This window comes from Callithrix jacchus, chromosome 1 (assembly GCF_049354715.1).
Source record: "Callithrix jacchus isolate 240 chromosome 1, calJac240_pri, whole genome shotgun sequence".
In the NCBI taxonomy this organism is placed as follows: Eukaryota; Metazoa; Chordata; class Mammalia; order Primates; family Cebidae; genus Callithrix; species Callithrix jacchus.
Genome location: NC_133502.1, coordinates 91,836,816 through 91,856,766, shown reverse-complemented (window position 1 = coordinate 91,856,766; position 19,951 = coordinate 91,836,816). Strand labels below are relative to the sequence as shown.

At 36.8% G+C, this 19,951-nt stretch overlaps 1 protein-coding gene across 14 annotated transcripts in view; it reads right to left on the bottom strand.

Annotated features, from left to right (window-relative positions):
- The window catches only part of ALDH1A1 (aldehyde dehydrogenase 1 family member A1), a 179,371-nt gene that overhangs the window by 75,554 nt on the left and 83,866 nt on the right, over window positions 1-19,951 (bottom strand). For 8 of the 14 annotated variants that reach the window (XM_078366499.1, XM_078366526.1, XM_078366491.1 and 5 more), the window contains one exon: window positions 15,378-15,449. The exons of the other annotated variants lie outside the window; for them this stretch is intronic. The gene's annotated coding sequence lies outside the window, so the exon portion shown is untranslated. The remainder of the gene's footprint in view (window positions 1-15,377; window positions 15,450-19,951) is intronic. 14 annotated transcript variants of the gene reach the window in all.

The window sequence follows — 19,951 nt, the reverse complement described above, 5'->3', positions numbered from 1 at the left end:
CAGGTTAAAGTGCTATGACCATGTTGCCTTCCCATCCAGGCATTCAGAGAACATATTTTTCTATTATATTCTTTAGTGACTGTAAGCTATTCAGAGATGTGGCCCTTCAGTTCCTACCTCCTCTTCATGCACCCTGACTGCTCTCCTTGCTTGGCTCTTAAGCTATTTGGCTATCGAAGCTGAAAATTCTCAAGGGCAGGAACAGTTTGTTTACTGCCCAATTCTTAGTTTCTTCTTTGTTCTTTTGGCTTCTGGAGATTTTCTTCCTTTCTTATCTAGCCAAGTATGCATTAGATGGCTACTTATGATATTTGTATTTTTCATTTTAGTTGTGCTTTAGAAGAAGAATTTTCACATTATCTAGCTTGGTATACTGAGCGAAATGGAGTTCTTTTTTTTTTCAATCAGAAGAGATAGAACAGTCATTTAAAGAAAAAAAAACCTATGGAACCATAAATCTGCTAGATTTTAATGGCTCTTCATTTTGAGTTTGTATTTATTGCGTGAAGCTTTTTCTTATGAATAGCAATTGATATTAGAAGATGTTCTTACTTTAAAGATTTATTTGCTTAACTCTTATGTATATACATAAATGCATGTGCGTTGGAAGATCTTTCCTAATTCGAATCTGTTCTCTATCACCTTTTCCTTTTGGAAACTCTTGGTTAATTCACTGTTACACATTACAAGATTATCTCAGTTTGTTGTTTTTCCAATATAAAGTTTTATATTTTTATTTAGGTAGAGGTCCACATTGAACCTAAATTCAAGCTAAAGTCCACTCCTATTGAGACATTTTTGGATGTGTCTGGAGGAATAATTACACATGGCCTATCAGGAGCATCTTTAAAGGATGGGATAAGGTCTTGGAAATAGCACTCTCTAAGTGAAGATAGCAGCAGATAAATAAATTTGGGTCTGTAATATGCTTTGGTTGTCAGAGACAAGGGTTAAATCGGAACACAACTGGCCATTTGCTATTGAGATTTGCTTTCTGACACAGCACCCTTTCTCTCAAAGATGGTCTCTAGTTATAATGGCAGGAACAAAGTAGGCTAAAATTAATTAATAAAAAAGTGCTTAATTAATTAAAAGTCATTCTCCCTCATAGGCAGAGAAATTCCAGCACTAAGTGATTCATTTCTATAACTCACATGATAAAGAAAAATGCAAAAGGGAAGAGGGACATATTCTACCCACAGTGGCTTAGGGGCATTAACGAACCCAGAAAATACATTATCACTTGCATTTTTGAAGACTCCTATATATTGCTCATGGCAGCAAACATTCCCAGGGGGTAGGATAACCAGGGAGATTTGACAGCAGCCAGGCCGAAGGGAAATACTGCAGCTTACTGACCACCAAGAGTGAGATTGTGCCCTTGGCTCTAGTATCAGCTTTCTTACATTGTAAATAGTGGCAGCAAGGTGCTGTCAGATGACTTTATGGAAGCAAAAGCCCTGGTAAGAACCCTCACTAAAAAGAATGAAAAAGAATGAATCAAGAAAGGGGTAGCAGATGAGACATCACACAGATTGGCAATTGCCAGGGGCTATGGAGAACAGGAATAGAGAGAAATTGCTAAATAGATTAGGGGTTTTACTTTGGAGTGATGGAAATGTTTTGGAACTAGATAAGGGTAATGGCTATAATAGTTTGAGAATGTACTAAATGCCACTGAGCTGCTCACTTTAACTTGGTTAGTTTTATGTTATCCAAATTTCACTTCAATAAATTACTTTTAAAATATAAAAGAGCAGCAGAGAGACAGTCCTTTAAGTATAACAACCCAAGACCTACCCCAAATAATGGATACTTTTTTGATAGGGGATAGAGCCTTTGCAACATCAGAGATATTAAAAGCTGAGAAACGTAGTTTTTATTATTTTAAAACTGACTCAATAATGGATGCCCTGGGGAAATATAAATTTCATAACATTTAAAATATTTTGCTTCCATGTTCTGTTGTTTCAATTGAAATTCTTAGATATTGTGATGATATAAATAATGATTAGCATGTATTGGATATGTCCTCAAGAGTATTCTAAAAGGGTAACTTTTGTATATATTTTTTGTTATTTCTGATCATTTTCTGAAAAACTAAAGATGATTTCCCTTATGTTCTCCCTCATTTAAAGACTAAAACAAAGGTAGATATTTATTTATAATATTAAGTCATCTTTATTAGCTTTGGGAAGAGTCTGGACAACATCCTGAGAATTAGAAACTCATTTCTCTCTGACATCAGATTACTAGAGCTATAAAGCAAGGAGCATCAATGTAGAATATGGGATTTAAGCATTTAAAAAACAAATGATATATAAACATAGGAAATAAATAGTTTCCCTCAGGAGATGGTATCGTGGTCTGTCCTAGACCCAGATTTCAAAGCCTCCCTCTAAACCATTGGGAGATAGTTCTAGGATCTTACTTTCCTAGCCAAAAAAGTAATGGCACATTTCTTTCCCATGTATTCTAATATGAAGACTGATTTCTTAAATAGATGGGTCATAAACACGTATTATCTCCTAAAAATATCCTCAAGCTCCAAACTAATTTTTCAAGAAAATGGATCTCAACAGTTCAAAGTTTTGGAAAGTCTATGGTTCATTTAGTTTCACTTAGCATTTAGAAGTTTATTTTCCATTTCCAAATAAGAAGTTAGGTCTTGAATTCAATCCCTCCAAACTGCAAAATTCTAAGAAGTGCCCAGCTAATGCCCAAAATACTTTAGTCATTGTTTTTTTCTTGGATTTTAAGAAGCATATATGTTCATAGATTCTACTTTGCTCTTCAGAATTGCAAATTGTTCATTCCTTACCACCTGACTCAAGTAGACTTCTCAGGAGAATTGAAATTGATGTTATGTAACTATTCTTAATTCAACTACCATTTGAGGTGATCTGATGACTGATCCTTTAGAAATGTTTTTTGTGTTTCTCCATATCTGAACTGTCACTGATGTGTGCATGAAAAAATTATTTTACCCTAATCAACATATAGAAAGTGGCTGGGGGAGTTCTCCCTCAAAGGTGTAAATGGGAAATTCATAAAAGTGGGTTAATAAAATAATTCTTTCTAAATATAAACCAAGGACAGAAAAACCTTGGTGCCTCAGTCTCTTGTAGGCATTTGGCATAGAAAAGGCATTTCACTCAGTAAATCCATACTAAGTCCTCCCACATTCTGGCTTCATACCAATAAAATATCCAGCAGCTGATGATTCTATTCCATGTGCCTGACATCCTACACTCCAGTGTTTTCAATTGTTGAATTCTTGTTCATCCAAAATCAAACTTTCAAAGAACTACATTAACTAAAACAGCAACGATGACAACTGACAGTTATTTTAGCTATTGTGAACATGATTCGGCTCTAAGCACTTTATAAGTCTATGTCCAAAGTATTATTATTTCTTCCATTCTACAGATGAGAACACTAAAGTTTGGTGAGGTCAATAATACCCCCAGAGTCCTCCTGCCCTCCTAACCATTCCCAATAAATTTAGTCCCTACCTCCTGTGACTGGCCACCCGCTACAGATATTTGATAATCTTACCTTGATATATCTCTTCATCTAGCTTCCACAAATACTCTGGCTCATCATTCTAGCACCATGTAAATTGAGGGAATGCCCTGCATCACTCAGCTTTGGATCAAATGTGGTGCAGAGGGAAGTGCCTTGTATATGATAGAATCTTTCATAATTATTTTCACATTTTTAAAATTATTGACATTGATGTTAAAGAGAAGTACCTAGATTTGGGTATAGACCACCCAGTATCTATTCAATGAAGTTTCCTGAGCAATAGTTCAACCTGAGCTTGCACAGATAGAATACTCACACTATAGTTTAGAAGCAAGACTCCCAATCAGCATACTTGGTCCAAAGAATATTTAGAAAGCCATTAATACAAGTTTTTCCTTAAGCAGTTTACTGTTTAAGAAAACAAGAGACCAGGTAAGGGTTTTTTTTTTTTGTTAATATACAAGGCTATTTCCACAAAACTTTATATTTATTTGCCTTGTGACACAAGGAGATCATGACCCTATCACCTTGCCATTGTTCTTAATTTGTGGCAGTTTTTTTTTTAAATCACTGTTTTTTTTTCTTCTTTGTTTGACGTTAATTTATTATGTGATCACATTGTTATTCTGCCAACTTTGTTCTCATTGAGTAACTAAATATATAGATGTTTTGGTGACTAGAAAAATATTTTATTTCCTTCTCTCATCTCTAGTGAAAGAGAGAGAAATTATGAGAATCATTCATAATTCAGTTTGAAAGTAGGAAGCCCCAAAGAATTTTTATGAACTTTTGTTTCAAGAAAATATTAATATGTGATTTGATCATCTCTACATTTGGAATTATATTCTTTACATCTCTGTTTAGTGTGGGTTAAGCTGGTGTTCTTCTGCTAGGTAGACAACCATTATTCCCTCTGAGGTAGAGACTGCTACTTTCCCACCAAAATCTATGACCCTCATCTTCCATTGCAATGATATTGAGGCTGGCATATTACTGCACAGTACATTTCCAGAAGTTTAGCATGCCACTTCTTGGACTGCGATTTAGACATTGATTGTACCTCCTCCATGTTCTCTCCCTTTCCCATAAACAGGAAGATAGAAAGAGGTGGAAATTCATTTCTGATCATATGAATAGTGACGGTGCCAAGAATGTAGAAGGAATTTGGTGTATGAATGATCTCAAAGAATAAGGTTTTCCTGTAAACCTGGAGTGAATTCATACGGACCATTATGGGAGAAAGACATGGACTGCTCTGATCATTAGGCCACTGGATTTTGGACATCATTTCCAGTAGCTTAGTCTTGTCCTGACATATACACCTGATTTGTGAGTGGATAGCCCCATATTACAGGGATTGTAAAAGTCAATAGAATGACCTGGATAATCTAATAGCAAAACTCAACCTCTCATTATTTTGTTATTTTATCTTTTATACTTATGTCCACATGATGTTGACCTCTGTCAATTCATGGTAATTATATGGCCTTCTATTCTAGTTTTTCCACTATGCTTTTCCACTGTGCTTGATCATTATCGTGATGAAGAACCTTTTCAGTGTTGCATTAAAATATACATTTTTAATTGTCAGCAAAACTTTAGATTTTTTTTTTTTTTTTGGCTTTCCCTAATCTCTTACTCCAGGACTGGCAAACAATTTCTGTAAGGGTGAAAGGGTGAGATAAATATTTCAGGCTTTATGGGCCATATGGTATCTGTTGCAACTACTCCTCTCCACTGTTTAGAGCAAAAGTAGACATGGATTGTAGGTAAATGAATGAATGTGGCTGTGTTTCAATGAAACTTTATTTACAGAGAGAGGCAGTGAGTTGGATTCAGTCTACAGGTTGTAATTTGCTGACCTATATCTTAATCTATGTACTAACATGAATACCATGGATAATTATTTCAAAGTTACTTCTATCTGTACCTGCAATTTTCTAGCCTATCTGAGTATTAACTCTATCCATCCTGATAGGCTTTTTATTAAAACTCTGTATTAATCTGCTTTCTGCGTTTTTGTTGTCAACTTCTCAGTACCTCTGAAAAAGATATGCTGATTGGTATCATTTCACATTTTTAATTTTGATTATTCCTGGGCATTCAACACTAGTAATTTTTGTGTTCATCACTACTCAACGCTTTCCTGCTCTTCTTCTAAACCTGCCATTTTGTCATAACAGATAACGGCAAACTGTTTTCTAAAGCAGTTGAACCAGTTTGCACTTCAGAAAGCGGTGACTGAGATTCTCATTGTTTCACTTCCTTGCCAATACTTAATATTGCAGACTTCTGAATTTCTGCCAGTTTAATGGTAGTGAAACAGAGCCAATGACTTGCATATTGCATTCTGAGGGATCCCACTTATATTATATGCATATGAGTCAATATGAGTCTATACTCTCCGGAGTTGACTAGTATACAAGTCATGCAGCTATATGCAGCAACCCTACTGTGAAGCATGTCTCAGTGTAGCTTTAATTTAAAATTTCTTGACAATAAATGAGTTTGAGAATATTTTCACCTGTTTAATGGCTATTTCTGTTTATTCATCTGTACAAGTTCATAACTTGCCATTTTTCAATTCTTCATATGGTTTGCATACTAACCCTTTGTCAGTTTTATGATGCAAATATTTCCTCCCAATGTTTGGCTTATAGTTCTACCCTTCTTAGGGTGTCTTTTGATGAACAGAAGTTTCTTATTTTTATGATGTCAATTATATCACTTTTATTTATGATAAGTCCTTATTATGTATCTTTTAAAAAGTTATTTCTTGTTTTGAAGCCAGAAAAGCTTAATTCTAGGTTATCTTCTAAAAACTTAACAGTTTCACCTTTCACCTATAAGTTTTTTATTTGCCTGGAATCAATTTTGTCTTTATGTTGTTCTAACACAACTTATTGAATAGTTCCTCTTCTGTCGCTCTTTCATTCTGTCATAAATTAATTTTTTAATACATATATTACTTTGTTTGTTTTTTTATTTGATTGAATGCCATCTTTGTCCAAATATATACACTTAGTTTACATAGTATGCATGCAATTTTGTATTTATTTCAAAAGTTACAGAATTACTTTTCACATTTCCACACTGTTTTATAACTATATTATTTATTCCTACATATATTTTTACAACATTTGCTTACTGTTGGTCAACTAAGCTTTTCTTAATATATTTGATATTATAGAGAATGATATAATGATTATTTTGTGCATATATCTTTTTCCTCTGCTGAGTAATATCCTTAGGTTATAATCATAGGAATTGGAATATTGGGTGAGATTAAGGATATTTTATGGTTTTGAATATTATAAATTAAATATTGCCATATTCTATTCCAAATAATGATTTCACTTTAATATTTTAAGCTCCTGCTTCCAAGTTATTAGTAATAAAATGATATGTTAGCTGAATTTTAATTTAAATTTATTTGATTGCCTGTAAAGCTAAACAAGTTTCCATGAGTCTGTTTATTGTGCCTGTCTCTTCATAAGTGGGCCTCCAGCTCATTCCCTTTATACTGAAGTCTTAATGTTCACATGCAGATTTGAATGAGTTCTCTTTAGGTTACAGATTTATACTAGATAATATATAATTTGATTTTTTAAGAATCAAATTTACTTTAAGCTCCTACCTAGCTTTTCTTTTTTTTTTTTAATTCATTATAAGGAACATGTCTCTCAAGATTAATCTTGAGTTTTTTAGTAGAGGCAACGGAGGCTTTTGTTCAGCTGCATTTTGACACAGATACAGCATCATCTCTCTGAAACCACTATCACTTATACCTCTGGGAACTGGAGATTGAATTACTGCTCTGCTTGGAATTACCCACAAAGACTGGCTTCAAAGCTGAGGGTTTAAGTTTTATCCCATTCACAGCAGTGGCGGGCATGGGAGCAGAGCAGTGAGTCATCCTCATCCTTTTGTGGGCACCCAGCTTAGCTGATACTTCACATCTGACAGTGCTCAGCTTTTAGGTGAAGGAACATCAAGTGCTATGTTAGTTAATTACACCAAGCTTAGAACCTGACTCTTGTAGTACCCGGGAAGAGACACACATACGGCCTTTACTTCTTTGCACTGGCTATTCACCAGTGTGCTATAAACCACAAAGGCTTCTGTGGACTGAACCCTGAGAACTAAAAGATCTCATGCTCCTTTCACTCATTTTAGCTAAGAATGCAACTCTTTCACTTTGTCTAGGTTTCATGGTGGAAAGTATTTTACAGATAACATCATGACCCTCCATTCTCACTCTCCTCACTCTCACACAGCTAGTGAGTCTTGCTCATTCAGCATTCACGTTTTGGATATAGCCTCTCTTCTTTAGTTACACTGTTATCACTCATCTGGATTACTTTAATTCCTCAGTTTACAGCTCTCTGCTTCCATTTTTTTCTGACTTTTGCTTTTGATATTAATGAGAACATTTTCAGCTACAAATACAGAAACTCATACTGTGCTAACAAAACAAAATTAAACCAACAGAACTTATTGAATAAAAGAATTGTAATAAGAGAGTTGGCTTCAAATATAGCTGGATACAGGGGCTCAGATGATGCCATCAGGATTCTGTCTCTCTCTCTCCATCCTCAGCTCTGCTTTCTGACACTCTTGCTTATAATCTGAATCATACTGTTTTAGAATTACAATTATATATCTTTTCTCTCCTTGAATTTGAGCAATTTGAAGGCAGAAATCATTTTTTAATGATTTCTCCACCAGACCCTGTACTATAGTTCCCAGCTAATGCCTGAACAAATACATGTCGATTAACTGAATGCATGCATGAAATAAGATCCCAGATTTTTATGTTAAAAGGTTGTTGAAGGTATGATGTTTCCAACCAAATGAATCTAGTTGCTCAAAAAGTAAGTTGTGCTGAGGGACCTCATCTAATAATGTGGCTCAACAGGGTGGCAGAAACATGTTGGCACAGTAATTTATTTGCAATGCTGAAGACATTCTGCGGTTTGGAAGCATTTCCAAATAGTGGAGTGAAACATTATATAACAATCCAAGAGATTAGAGGCCTGAATAATGCAGTATATTCAAAGTATTTCCTTCTGGGACTTGGATCTCCTGGCTCCCATCCAGTACTCTGCACGTCTAACTACTAATATGTGAGCAGTTGCTTTAAGACTCACACATTTTAGATAATCCAGGATAGTATATGTTCATGAACTATATATTTGAATAAACTTTAATTTCTTATATGATGTTTACCTCTCATGAATATCCACAAAATGGCTATTAAAGAACAGAAGACAGACATTTCAGTAAGACTTGATCTATTATGACCAAGCACATCCTGAAACTTTTTACTCTGTGGCCTCTTTCTCAGAGAAACTGTAGATTAATGCTTTCATTTCTTTCTTTCCCTCCCTCCCTCCCTCCCTCCCTCCCTCCCTCCCTCCCTCCCTCCCTCCCTCCCTTCCTTCCTTCCTTCCTTTTTCTCTCCTTCCTTCTCTTCCTTTCTTTCTTTTTTTTTTTTGACATGGAGTCTTGCTCTGCAGCCCAGGCTGGAGTGCAGTGGTATGATCTTGGCTCACTGCAACCTCTGCCTCCTGGGTCCCCGTTTAAGCAATTCTTTTTACCTCAGCCTCCCAAGGAGCTGGGATTACAGGCACAAGCCACCATGACCAGCTAATTTTTGTATTTTTTAGTAGAGATGGGGTTTCACCACGTTGGCCAGTCTGGTCTTGAACTCCTGATCTTGTGATCCACCCTCCTCGGCCTCCCAGAGTGCTGGGATTACAGGCATGAGCCACCGTGCCCAGCCGCTGCTTTCTTTTCCACTGACCCCCTCAAGTCCTTACCAAAGAAGTGATTATTTTCTCCAGACCAGGGCACAGGAGTCACAGAATTCTGGGGGACACTATTCACATATAAAACAATGTAGTCACATGAACTTCACTTGTGTTTACTAGGTTTTGATGTCTGTAAGTCAAGCTAGAAGTAGAATTTTGGTGCAAACAGCAACACCTACCACAAAAATGCTCTTATGGGTACCACCATAGCAAATATAAACAAGACTTCAGGTGTATACACAAGGAGTATGCTCTGTTGCAAAAGACCATACATAAGGGCTTTTGTGTTGCAATGAGGTATAAAGTTATGCAAATGCCATGGGAAAAAATAAAAGTGTACATTTTATTTTTGTGGGTTATATAACAGTGAGTATGAAAATTAGTTTATTATCTTTATCAGCAAATAATTCTGTCTCACTGTGCAAGAAATTAAAGGTTAAACTCTATCATATAGATTAAATCCAAAGAAAACTATACTTTCCTCAGATGAAAGACATGGTCTCTGTCAAAAGATGCTGTATAAAGTCATACGCCCATTAGTGATTTTTATTTAATGTGCTAAATTATCATCAAGATGATAGTAACATTCAGAACCCGATGAGATGCACCTAGTGGTGCATCTATCAGAGATGTCACAGTTCAGGTGTGCTCCTTACTAACAGAATCATTCTTTTATACACACACGCACACATTTGTAAATAATAGATATTCTAGACAAGTAGGTTTATCTTTCCCAAAGGTTTCATAGTAGAACGTCTTAAGACTAGAAACTGCCTTAGAGATCATCTAGTTTCACTGTTTCATTTTGCTGGTTAAAGGAGTTATAAAGAAATATTCATTAGGTATTATAAACTACCTAGAAAATGCTGAATACCAATTATTTAGGCCAAGTGGGAACCTATTAATGATCTGCCAATGAATCCCGTCCCCTGCAGTGATGATTTACCGTAATTATTGAACAGTTTCCCAAATGCCTTGTTTCTCATTCAGCGCTTTACCTTTACATTTTCTATGGCAGCTTCATAATTTTCAGAAATGTGAGACAAATAGTTGGCAATGTAGTGGTGGTGGAGGCAATGATGAAATTGTCTATAGATATCCAAATTGACAATATTTTAGGGCCCCACATTTCAGGGGTCCACTTTGAACTGTAGATTACTGTTTTCTTTTCTCTATATATTTTTTTGGTCTTCACTCGAAAGATGTTTTGTTCATTTTATTCCGCTTCATATCCTGAGCTAATCTGAAAGAAGATTCTGATCTACATTTTTGGCTCTTTAAAGAGTAGATTTCATGATACAGTCTCAAGTGTTAGTTCTTTGATCTTATACCGAAGACTGCTACTCACAGAGGGAGTTATTGTGTATGCTGAGGTTTGGGGGAAAGTGTGCTTTGAATAACCCTACCTCTGTTCTGTGTTACTGTTCAGATCTTTATCTCATGTCCCTTAGTATTTTGTAAAACCTTTTCAGCTGCTGCCAGCATTACTCGCTGATAGCTTAACTACATTAAGGGAGATGTGTTTATGAACAATGGAGAGTGTCTTTCATTCATCTTTGGGCTCTTCGTGATAAACAACCGATTTTCTTAATAGTTAACATGTTTTGAAAAGACATACAAAAAGACTATGCTGAAGTATTAAGGAAATGCTGACTCTCTCAAACAAAATCCAGAACCTCGAACGATTTATCCCTGGAAGCCGAGTCTCCAGAGATGTCCCTGTTGAACAAAGTGACTCCAGACTTGTTCTCTTGAGTTTCTATTTTCCCATGGGTGCTGGGGATAGGGGAGAAAGTTCTTTCTAAATTTCATTTTATTTTTTTCCTAACATTAGGCATTCCTTTCAGTAAAACTAAGCCAGGCTAAATATTCAGAGACTTTTGTATACAAAGAGCAAAAGGGAAATAAATACAGAAAAAACATGAGGAACTTTCTTTTAGTGAAAGATGTGTAGATCTCCTTCAGGGCTAGGAATTAGCCTTATTTCTCTAAATCCCTGACACTTACGACAAATCTTGACACATAACAACTGTTTTATATCTTGAATTAATAATAAATACTCCAGAAACTAAAATATATGAGCGATTTGACAGAGTACACATGGTAGTGTGTAAGTAGGTTCTTTAAGTTTCTAAACCGCTTCCCCAAAAGACTGGACTAATTTTAAAACCCCTTTGCTTTACTTTCTTGTTTCGTAGGTCTGGCCTCTGGAGAAGTGGAGATAACCATCTTAAAACCCTTGTGCTTCAATTGCCTGCTCGACACAGGCAAAGCCATAGTGAGGAGAGGCGGATCCTATTCTGCTGCTCAAGGAGGTGCCAGGCTGTTGAACAGATAGATGATACCCAGAACGTCTCCTTTTCCACCAACCCATGCCCTATGGTGCAGGCAGAATCATCTTTCAAAATACCAAAAGGATCACTCCATTCCTTTGCTTAAAACCCTTCAACAACTTACTGTTACTTGTGGGCTAAAACAAAATTCTTGACAAGGCTTACAGTTATCTTTTAAATGGCATAAATAAATGTATTTTTAATATGTCTTAAACAGTATTTTTCAACTGAAAAATCAGAAAATCAGTCAAATTAATTGTCAAGCTAAAATGTAGTACCAATTCAGTTAGTTAAAACCAGCATTTACAAAAATAAAATACAGTGGAATGTGTTAGTGTGTACTGCATGTAGAAAGAGTCAGTATTATTCACAAACTTTAAAAAATGATGCTTATATGACCACATATATTACAAGCATATCCTATAATAAATACGACATAAGTATCATATTGTAGGGCACGTTGGGAGCCAGATGTAGGGCTGAGTGCCCCACAGGTTCGTGGGGTGAGCCTTATGCTGTGCTGAGGCGCAGGATCCGAGAAATAAAGAGACAGGACACAGAGGTACAAGAAAAACGCAGCTGGGCTTGTGGGGGCCACGCCACCTATAAGCAGAGTCAGGCGAGGCCCCGAATATCCAGAAGCATGAGTATTTATTGTGTATAGGTTAGGGGGCAGGGCACTGAGTGAAATCATCTTTAAGGATAGTGATAGGGTCGTGAGCAATAAAACATGGGGTCCACCCCCATTAGGTCACCTATGCCGGGAGGTGGACAGTGCACAGCAAGGGGCCCGTTCCCACAAAGGCAAGGGCCGTGCGCAGTAAGGAGTCCACCCCCATTAGGTCACTGAGGTTTGAAGGTGGGCCGTGCGCAGTGTGCAATACTTCTATCTATGGGCGAACTACTTCTAAGAAGATTTATAGGAGGATGCTTTAAGTCACATAGCAGTGACAGAGCTGTCAGGGTTACTGCCACCTTCTGGCAGCTTCCAATGGGTTCTGTGGGAAGATGCTTTCAAGCAGCACAGTAGCAAGAGCTGATAAAGTTCACAGTCACCAAGGTGGATTGCCGTTCTGAGGGCAGCCCTCCACAAGAACTGGAGCAAGGTCCTACAACTCCTTTATCAGGAGGAGTGGCTCTCGCCCCAAGCCTGCCATACAGTGGGTATCTTTACGATACTGAACACTGCCGCCTGGGCCATGGATTCTTGTCCTGGTATAACCATTTTTCCCTTAAATCATGCTCTAGGCATTCCTCTGATTGTAAGCTGCTTATTCCTTAATTCATGCTCTGCACTGTGTCCACTCTAGGCATTCCTCCAATTATGAACTAAGATATAATTATAGGTATATATGTAGGGAAATATTCTTTAGGCACTCATACTATCAACTATTATATGATTATATATAGAGGATTATATAAAGGGATTCTTCAAGCCCTAATTCTATAAACTAATATAGGATTATATAAAGGATTATATAAAAGGAAATAGCTGAATAGTAACACTATAAAGTGAGATATTCCTCAAGCCCTAACTGTGCCAGGGTTCTGCTTAGCTCTCATTCCTCGGTGCCTATATGGGGGGTTACCCACATCATATCTCATTATATATTACCTCAATATTTTCTAGAAGTTATGTAAGTTGCTGAATATATTATCTCTGGGAAATAACTGTCATGGGGATAGGCAACCTAAGTAGGTTTTTGAAAGTGAAGCAGCATGACTCACTCAAAGAAATACACTTCTAAGGGGGAATGCTGGGGCTCTGTTATCAGCAGGGCATTCTGTCCAGCTACCTTTCCAAATCTGGCTGTCAGAGCCAAAGTTGGACAATGATTCGTTGGGTCCACAAATCTTACAGTGGGAGCTCTCAATGAAGAACATTCTTATCAGGATTAAAGTTTCTGAGGGGCAGTCCCAAGTCCAGAATCTCAAACTCTTTTCCAGTCTTTACCCCAACCCACTTCATGATGATGGCATAGGGGACTACTTTTGTAAGTCATCTCTTTAGACTCGTCTGTGATGTTTGAAAAATATGCATTTTGCTGTATGGTTTAGGAGACTGTGAAACATAAACTATTTTTCTTAAGCCTATTGTAAACCAGGCCAATTAAAAAAATGCTTTGGTTCCAGGTCTTTGCTATTGTAAACAGTGCTGCAATGAACATTCGTGTGCATGTGTCCTTATAGTAGACCGATTTATAGTCCTTTGGATATATACCCAGCAATAGGATTGCTGGGTCAAATGGAATTTCTATTTCTAAGGCCTTGAGGAATCGCCACACTGTCTTCCACAATGGTAGAACTAATTTACACTCCCACCAACAGTGTAAAAGTGTTCCTATTTCTCCACATCCTCTCCAGCATCTGTTGTCTCCAGATTTTTTAATGATCGCCATTCTAACTGGTGTGAGGTGGTATCTCAATGTGGTTTTGATTTGTATCTCTCTAATGACCAGTGATGATGAGCATTTTTTCATGTTTGTTGGCCTCATATATATCTTCTTTTGTAAAGTGTCTGTTCATATCCTTTGCTCACTTTTGAATGGGCTTGTTTGTTTTTTTCTTGTACATCTGTTTGAGTTATTTGTAAATTCTGGATATCAGCCTTTGTCAGATGGGTAAACTGCAAAGATTTTTTTCCCATTCTGTTGGTTGCTGATTCACTCTAGTGACTGTTTCTTTTGCTGTGCAGAAGCTGTGGAGTCTGATTAGGTCCCATTTGTCTATTTTGGCTTCTGTTGCCAATGCTTTTGGTGTTTTGGTCATGAAGTCCTTGCCTACTCTCATGTCTTGAATGGTTTTGCCTAGATTTTCTTCTAGGGTTTTTATGGTGCCGGGTCTTATGTATAAGTCTTTAATCCTTCTCGAGTTAATTTTAGTGTAAGGTGTCAGGAAGGGGTCCAGTTTCTGCTTTCTGCACATGGCTAGCCAGTTTACCCAACACCATTTATTAAATAGGGAGTCCTTTCACCATTGTTTGTTTTTGTCAGGTTTATCACAGATTGTATGGTTGTAGATATGTTGTGCTGCCTCTGCTGCCTCTGTTCTGTTCCATTGGTCTATATCTCTGATATAGAATTGACTTGGCTATGAGGGCTCTCTTTTGGTTCCATATGAAGTTCAAGGTGGTTTTTTCCAGTTCTGTGAAGAAAGTCAATTGTAGCTTGATGGAACCAACCCAAATGCCCATCGATGATAGACTGGACTGGGAAAATGTGGCACATATACACCATGGAATATTATGCAGCAATCGAAAATGATGAGTTCGTGTCCTTTGTAGGGACATGGATGAATCTGGAGAACATCATTCTCAGCAAACTGACACAAGAACAGAAAATGAAATACCACATATTCTCACTCATATGCGGGCAATGAATAATGAGAACACATGGACACAGCGAAGGGAGCACTACACACTGAGATCTATTGTGGGGAATAGGGGAGGGACAGCATAGGGAGAAATGCCAAATGTGGGTGAAGGGGAGGAAGGCAGCAAAACACACTGCTACGTGTGTACTGATGCAGCTATCTTGCATGTTCTGCACATGTACCCCAAAACCTAAAATGCAATAAAAAATGCTTTGAAAGAAAAAAATAAGTCATCCCTAATTTAGATGTCTTCTGTGGTTACAAAATGGCTTAACTGACAACTTTCAGTTAATATATCATAGGAGTTACCAGAAATCAGATAACAATGTACCTGGGAAAGTTATCCTCTTCTTAAGAATTTTCCTCAAACATGATCCAAAAGAGTTAATTTGATTTTATGTACCTACAAAGGAAAGATTATGATATATAACGTTTACCTGCATTTATAAAATACAAGCTAAATAGTGGCAATGGGAAGCAAAAAGGGGAATAATTAACCAAAATATGCCCCATAGAGACCAACCATTGAGATAATTACAAAAATATTTGCAAAGATACAAAGATAATCCTTTTAAATGATGTTTCACAATCTGTTGACAGTTCCAGTTTGGAAAATTCTAACAAAAAAACGTAAAATACTGGATCAAGTGGAGCAGATCCTGATTCAGATTGAGAGTCAGCGTCTCAGTTCCAGCCCTCTGAAACTCAACAATGTAGGCCTGGACAAGGAGAGGTGCTGGAGCTCTGAAGTCCTCTGTTTTCCTAACTGGATGTATTAGACCAGATGGGCCTGCCTTTCAAGCTCTGTGATCCCACGTGTACAAGCTACATAATTCCATGTGCACTTTATACTCTCAAGCTGCTCATTGAGGTATTTGTTTGCTATGGAAGATAATAATCTGATTCAAATTATGTAACTAGAGAGAACAAATTTAGCATTAACATGAAATTTTCCTACCTTAAAATTAAACTACTTTGCAAGCAAATATTTACGGAACAGCTGAATTTAGGTTTTCTCTATTAAATATAATATGAATAGCAAAAAAGATCCTCATCACCACATCAGGTTGCAGATAAAATTGTTAGTGATTAACTTGCATTGTTAAAAGCAATTGTGGTTAAACAGATTTCAGCTTTCACTGCAGCAATTCATTTCAAGCTCAAGATTCATATAGCCTCTTGATGTTTACATATTGGATATATGGGCAGTAAATCTATAGATAGTTTTATAGTTAGCCATCACATTGATGACACTGCATTTTGAGAGAGGTAGGGAAGAGGACTGACTACATAAATGTGGTAATAAAAAGAAATGATTGCTTAATGGTGAAAACTTTTGTCTATGTATCATTTACAAAGCCCATATCCAAAGTGCTAAGTCATTATGACTGGGGTTAAGTCAGTTTGATGATAAAGTTCATAGATAAGAGAAAAGTTACTCTTCAAACCACTGGCCTGAATGCTTGGTGATAGGATGTCATTGTTAGGATTTGAGTTTCCTAGAGAAAGCTTTGGAGCCTTTGGAGAAAGCTAGTGATGTGTAACAGAAATTTACTAGAAGGATTAATTGTTTTTCTATACTCCTAGTAGACTGTATAGTACAAGAGAAAATTATTTTAGGTAATACTTCATCTGACATTTATTCAGCATCTGAAACATTCCTGGCATTGTGCTTTACATTTAAGGGAAAGAAAATGTTGACAAGATCACTAAATATGCTGCCAATTTTGGCCCTTCTAATCCTTTCTCCACAGAGGCAGAACATTTTTTGTGAAACACAAATCCAGTTGTCATGTCACTGATAATGCACAAGGCTGTTCAGTGGCTTCCCGTTGTACTCTGGCTGATAAAATTCAAACTCCTTAGCGTGCCATATTAAATTTCCTTCATGTTGTAGCTCTAGTCTGCCACCCGTCTAACAACCTCACTTCTCTACTTCCTTGTCCATAAATTGAGCATGTTACTTTACCTACCTGAAAAGAACTCTCTCTTTTGCTTATGGAAATTAGAATATATGATATTTTCTCTATCTCTATCTTGTCCTCTCTCTCTTTTTCTTCTTGCCCATCTTTCCTCTCCGTCTCTTCACTTGGTTAATTACTATTTCAGGTCTCAACCTTGATAGGGCCTTATTCTAGGGAAACTTCCCAGACCCCTTAAGAGTGAAGACAGCGTCCTTACTTCAGGTGTTCTAATAGATGCTTGGTCCAAAGCATGTAATGACTTCCAGTCATGGAACTTACCACACTATAGTGTCTATGAATCTGTCATATGTACTCAGCGATTATAGGATTGTCTTGCTAGCACTGTATCCCCAGAAACTAATATAGCACATATCCTAAAGTAACTCTGTTCAAGACATAATTATTAAATATATGAATCACAAACACCATGATCCTAGGGGGAGATGCAAGAAAACATTTTCTTTGTGTACCAGGTTTATAGCAGATTTTTAAAAAATTCGTTCTGAAGACAAAGTACACGAAATGATTAATCACCATGATTCCAAAGCCTAAGGTTTGTTCCAAGAGAGCTGTGGGCAGCAAAATATGGAATTATTTAGAGACTCTCTGGCAGCAACATTGGAATTGTGAGGAGACTGTTTAATATAACTATGTAGAGTAAATCCCTGGGAGGAGCATGTCTATAAAAAGTAACTGTGCTTCCATTTTTAGGCATCTCCGTTCAGAATGGTGCCAGGTACATGCCGTCTCCTGTTTGGCAGCCCAGCATAGAGTTACACCCTCTGCATTGCATTTCATTCCCTTTATAATTAACATAATCCTTCTGCCTGTGCCTATCATTTTACAGAGCAAAAGGAATCCCATCATGAGTACACTAAGTCATATACTTGGCTGCATTTTACAAATGTTTTACCTGGATTATGTCTGGCAGTGCAAGCCCCTAAGTGATGATAATATCATTGTACTTAACACAAAATCTCCCTGGAGACAGAGGGGGATGGAGGAGGGGATACCTGAGGTATAGAGAAATCAAGGCTGTTAAGCATAATCACCCTTGATAACTTGTCTCCTTACAACAACTTGTGCTTTTAGACATGTATTCTCATCTAGGGTATTCGAAACTTACCTATTTCAATAAAATGGTTCCCAGTGCCAACCCCCTTTGAAAACTTTATACTTTTGCCAAACTATCACTGTGATCACTTGTGAAATACTGGCTTTGAGAGGAAAGATGGTTCAGTTTTGTTTTGTTTTTTTTTTCTGAAATGATGGTGCTTGTTAGATCTCGAAATATTTTTAAAGATAAGACAGGCCATCATGTTAACTTTAAAAAAAAATGTATCAAATGAAAATACATAGACATTACCAGAAGTAACCTGAGAAAAAAGTTATGCTCTGATAAAAGGATACACAGTAAATCTTGGCTGAAAACATTAAAACAATTATGTTGGTGCTCATAGTTCATTTATGTTTGCACAAATTTATAGGCTAATAAAAAGAGAGGACTAATGCATTGAAATGTCCGAAAGTGCCAAGAGAATTGAATACCATTTCACAGGTGTATTTTAGATAAATTTTTTGATAAAAAGATGAAGAGAAGTAAGAATGGTATTTGAGAACATCAGTGTGGTTTAATTCACCAATGACCTACAAGACATGTTTTACTCTTTGAACAGAAGGGGTGAAGCTAACTTTGCAAAGATTTTGTTGATCACTCTTAGGCATTCAGATGTGCCCATTTGTAAGAGGCTATAATGAGAGGGCCAATAATTTCTATATGATCTTTAAAGACAAGACATATTTAATAAAAATTATTAATTGCTCATTTATTTTTGCATTATTAAAATACAACTATGCTGTCATTAATTTCTTCACATTAATGAAGTCCTGGAGAAGTTCTGTTTCAAGTATTACCCAAATAAGCTTTAAATACAGGTGTAAGAGAAACTTGACGATCACACAAATGTAGGGTCTTGGGCGATTAGATTTAAGCTGAGTCTAGACACATGCATTCTAGGCTGATTCTACCTCTGACTATGCGACATTGGGCAATTCTGTTTTGCCTTTCATATGTCAGTGGTTCTCAAACTCGTAATCACCTGGATAACTTGTTAAAACACGAATTGATGTCTCCTGTCCCCAGAGTTTCTAATTTAGTAGATTGGATTGGTGTCCAAGAATTTGGATTTCCTAACAACTTCCCAGCTAATTGCTAATGCTTCTGCTATGGAACATATTTTGAGAACCAGGGCAATATACACATCTCACAACTTGCTCCTTTTTACGAAAGAGAAGAAAAGGAGTCACACATGCAGCATCGCAAAATGGGCTTTAGATGACGATGTGGGAGTAGCGTGCTTTCATGGGAATGGAGTCAGGAAAGGAGGTAGGAAGAAACACTTACTTGGATCTAACTCCCAATATTCTCAGTTTATTTTAGCAAAAAGAATATAGAAAATGAATTGCAATCATGTCCAAAAACCCAGAGTAGTCTAGAGAAGAGTGAAGAATGTGTCAGACCATTCTAAGCACATTCGTTAGTTCTGTCCTTGCCCTTACTTACATACTGGAGCTTAAAAATTCAAAATTATACAGGAATATAAAGGGGCAAAGTCAACCAACAGTTATCCTACTGGTGGGAATAAGAGGTCTTTCCATACATACAAAGTGACAACTCTCATCAACTTAGTGGTCAAAGAAGGACAACAAGTTTGGATGTGTTTTTTAAACAGAACGTGAAGAATTATTGTGTTTTAACTAGACTATGTTTAAATTTAAACAAGAATGACATCTTCATATACATATAAATACATATTCACCATCATGTGGCTAAATGTGGCATTATAAATTTATGGAAAACATACTTTCGAGTAGGAACACCAAAATATGAAAAGATTTTGTTAGTTCATAAACTTGTAAGCAGTATCAAGATGGAGCTCCC